Source organism: Rhinopithecus bieti, unplaced genomic scaffold (assembly GCF_001698545.2).
Source record: "Rhinopithecus bieti isolate Rb0 unplaced genomic scaffold, ASM169854v2 scaffold_27038, whole genome shotgun sequence".
Taxonomy (NCBI): domain Eukaryota; kingdom Metazoa; phylum Chordata; class Mammalia; order Primates; family Cercopithecidae; genus Rhinopithecus; species Rhinopithecus bieti.
The window spans coordinates 601497-605587 of NW_016812221.1; the positions used below are offsets into that span (position 1 = coordinate 601497).

At 47.5% G+C, this 4091-nt stretch overlaps 1 pseudogene; it reads left to right on the plus strand.

Moving 5' to 3' along the window:
- Window positions 1-1403: 1403 nt before the first annotated feature.
- LOC108544502 (NHP2-like protein 1 pseudogene) lies at window positions 1404-1789 on the plus strand (annotated as a pseudogene).
- Window positions 1790-4091: the final 2302 nt, after the last annotated feature.

Here is a 4091-nt window from a genome sequence, read left to right on the forward strand (position 1 = left end):
CAGGTGCCTGTAATCTCAGCTACTCAGGAGGCTGAGGCAGAGAATTGCTTGAACCCAGGAGGCAGAGGTTGCAGTGAGCCGAGATCATGCCACTGCACTCCAGCCTGGGAGACAGAGTGAGACTCCATCTCAAAAAAAAAAGTATAAAACCAAGCTGTAGCCCCACCACCGTGGGCACAGGGTCTTAGGACCTCTTGGGACTGTGCCGTGGGCCGCGATCACTCACTTTTGGCTCAGAATAAACCTCCTCAAATATTGCACAGTTTGACTCTTTTAACTGATAATGTGTACATACAAATATGTTTATGAAAATCTCTCTAGAAGGATACACAAGGAAATGGCGGTGGCTTCCTCTGGAAACATGGACTTGAAGTCAAGGGGGTAATTAAGACTTACCTTTCACTATATATTTGTCTCAGTCTGAGTTCCACCAGAAAAATAGAACCAAAATCGGTAGGATGGTGGAGAACACAGCATGACCCATGAATTCCATGAGCATGGGCCCACGGTGTACCTCATTTACCGTGAAGTAGGTAATTTGATCCGAAGCAATGCCATTGTTACAGGAAAAAGAGGAGTTCCAGTCCAGGCTCCATGAAAGGGTTCTTAGATCTTACACAGGAAAGAATTTGAGGTGAGTCACTGAGCACAGTGAAAGAAGCAAGTTTATCAGAATCTACTCTGTTATAGAATAAGGCAGCTTCAGAAAGCAGAAGGAGGAACGCCGTACCAGAAACTCTTAAGGAGCTACAATTAAACCTGGAATGTGCAGATGGGCTCCCTAAAGGTAAGGCTATTGGTGCTATCAGTGACCATTAATCCTTCAACCCAAGCCTGCTCATTAAGGTTCTCTCTGAGTAAAGTGGGCTGCACTCTTAGGACATCTGGACATTCTGGAGGCTTGGTGGGAGATGTCCCGTATGATCATAAATATTTCTGCAATTATAATTGGTGGTCAGCTTAGAATGTGGCTATTTTCAGACCATAACAACCTTACAGGTGCCTTGTGAGTGCCTTGCTACTCACCTTAAGATAGAGTCATTCTAGTCATGTTTTATTAAACCAGAGACCTGGTAGACAGAGCTTTCTCTAACGCCACGACAGTGGATAAGGCATTCGGTGAGTCCACTCATTCTGTGAGTTTTGGCACAGTCATTGCATGCTGATGGAATGCTACTCTGTATGCCTCACTTTATGGCTTGGTAGGTCAGATAACACTGAGTTCGTGATGAGCAGCTCAGGTCATGCAGTAACTTGGTGTCCCTGGTTAATTATTCAGTCCCTAATACTGTCCAGTAGCAAGCCAAAAGCTGGTTGTCAAAAGAAGAGTTCGGGTGGAGGCAAGCGCTTCTCAGACCTCGGCTGCGCAGCCCTAGGAGTGCCGAGCCCGTGGAACCACAGCCATGACTGAGACCAATGTGAATCCGAAGGCCTAGCCCCTCGGCGATGCCCACCTCACCAAGAAACCACTGGAGCTCGTTCAGTAGTCATGTAACTACAAGCAGCTTCAGAAAGGAGCCAATGAGGTCACCAAAACCCTTAATGGGGGCATCTCTGAGTTCATCGTGATAGCTGCAGACACCGAGCCACTGGAGATCATTCTGCACCTCCACTGCTGTGTGAAGACAAGAACGTGCCCTACGTATTTGTGCGCTCAAAGCAGGCCCTGGGGAGAGACTGTGGGGTCTCCAGGCCTGTCATCACCTGTTCTGTCACCATCGAAGAAAGCTCACAACTGAAACAGCAGATCCAATCCATTCAGCAGACCATTGAAAGGCTCTTAGTCTAAACCTGTGGCCTCTGCCACGTGCTCCCTGCTAACTTATCTCACGAGGTTGTGTATCATATTGTCTGTGTTAGCATGTAGTATTTTCAAAATGTAGTAATTTCAAACAAGGCTCTCTATTGTTATAAAATGTTGAAGTACAAAAAAAAAAAAAAAAAGAGTAATTATCTGCAGATAATGTCAGGGCTTTACACCAGAATCCTAAAAGTCTACATTGTGATTCTCCTATGCGGGCCTGCCAAGGCTCCACCCAGCATTGCTCTCTGCCACTGACATGTCAAGCAGCATTGGATCTGCTGGGTCATGTGACCAAGTAGCCCGAGCAGCTTGCACAACAGCCTGCACCTGTTGCAGAGCTTTCACTTGTTCTGGGCCCCACTCACAAAACTAGCAGCTGGCTGGGAGCTCAAGCCCGTCATCCCATCACTTTGGGAAGCCGAGGTGGGTGGATTGCCTGAGCTCAGGAGTTCAAGACCAGCCTGGCCAACATGGTGAAACCCCTGTCTCCACCAAAAATACAAAAAATTAGCCGGGTATAGTGATGCACACCTGTACTGGGGAGGCTAAGGTAGGAGGATTGCTTAAGCCTGGGAGGCGGAGGCTGCAATGAGCCATGATCGTACCACTGCACTCCAGCCTGGGCAACAGAGTGAGACCCTGTCTCAAAAAACAAACAAAAAGAAACCTTTTATTTATTTATTTATTTTTGAGACAGAGTCTCACTGGATCGCCTAGACTGGAGTGCAGTGGCATGATCTTGGCTCACTGCAACCTCTGCCTCCAGGGTTCATGCAATTCTCCCTGCCTCAGCCTCCCAAGTACATGAGATTACAGGCGCCTGCCACCATGTCTGGCTAATTTTTGTATATTTAGTAGAGATGGGGTTTCGCCACTTTGGCCAGGCTGGTCTCCGACTCCTCACCTCAGGTGATCCACTAGTCTCGGGCTCCCAAAGCACTGGGATTACAGGCGTGAGCCACCACATCTGGCCACGATAAAACTTTTGAGATTGTCAGTGAGTCATAAAAAATTATCAACCATGGAAATTACCTTAAGTGAAAATGGGGTGAGCTAATAAGCACATTTTAAAAATATTACTGATGGACTGGGCGCGGTGGCTCACACCTGTAATCCTAGCACTTTGGGAGGCTGACGCAGGTGGATCACCATCCTGCGATGAAGACCATCCTGCCTGACATGGATGAAGACCATCCTGCCCAACATGGTGAAACCTTGTCTCTACTAAAAAATATGAAAATTAGCCAGATGTGGCAGCGCGCACCTGTAGTCCCAGCTACTTGGGAGGCTGAGGCAGGAGAATTGCTTGAACCCAGGAGGCGCAGGCTGCAGTCAGCCGAGATCGGCTGTTGCACTCCAGCCTGGGGACAGAGAGAGACTCCATCTCAAAAAAAAAAACAGATTACTGAGGAATTTGCTTCTATTAAAACCAGAAAAGTAAAATTACATTTTACATTTTCTTTTCTTTCTTTTTTTTTTTTTGAGACAAGAGTTTTGCTACTGTTGCCCAGCCTGGAGTGCAGTGATGCAATCTCGGCTCACTGCAACCTCCGCCTCCCCAATTCAAGCGATTCTCCTGCCTCAGCATCCCCAGTAGCTGGGATTACAGGCATGTGCCACCACACCCGGCTAATTTTATATTTTTAGTAGACAGGGATTCTCCATGTTGACCAGGCTGGGCTCGAACTCCTGACCTCAGATGATTCGCCTGCCTTGGCCTCCCAAAGTCATGGGATTACAGGCATGAGCCACCGTGCCCAAGCTTTTTTTTTTTTTTTTGAGATGGAGTCTTGCTCTGTCGCCCAGGCTGAAGTGCAGTGGTGTGATCTTGGCTCACTGCAACCTCTGCCTCCCAGGTTCAAGCAACTCGCCTGTCTCGGCCTCCTGAGTAGCTGGGATTACAGGCGTGCACCACCACACCTGGCTTATTTTTGTATTTTCAGTAGAGACAGGGTTTCACCATGTTGGCCAGGCTGGTCTCGAACTCCTGACCTTAGGTGATCTGCCTGCCTCAGCCTCCCAGAGTGCTAGGATTTTCCTTTTTTTTTTTTTTTTTTTTTAAGTAAAAGCAAGTTTATTAGAGATATAAAGAAACAATGCTACTCCACAGGCAGAGCAGCCTATATTTTCCTTTTGATATGAACTGGGTTTATTTTTGTTTTGTTTTGTTTTTGAGATGGAGTCTCATTCTATTGCCCAGGCTGGAGTGCAGTGGCAGGATCTCGGATCCCTGCAACCTCCGCTTCCCGAGTTCAAGCGATTCTTCTGCCTCAGCCTCCCTAGTAGC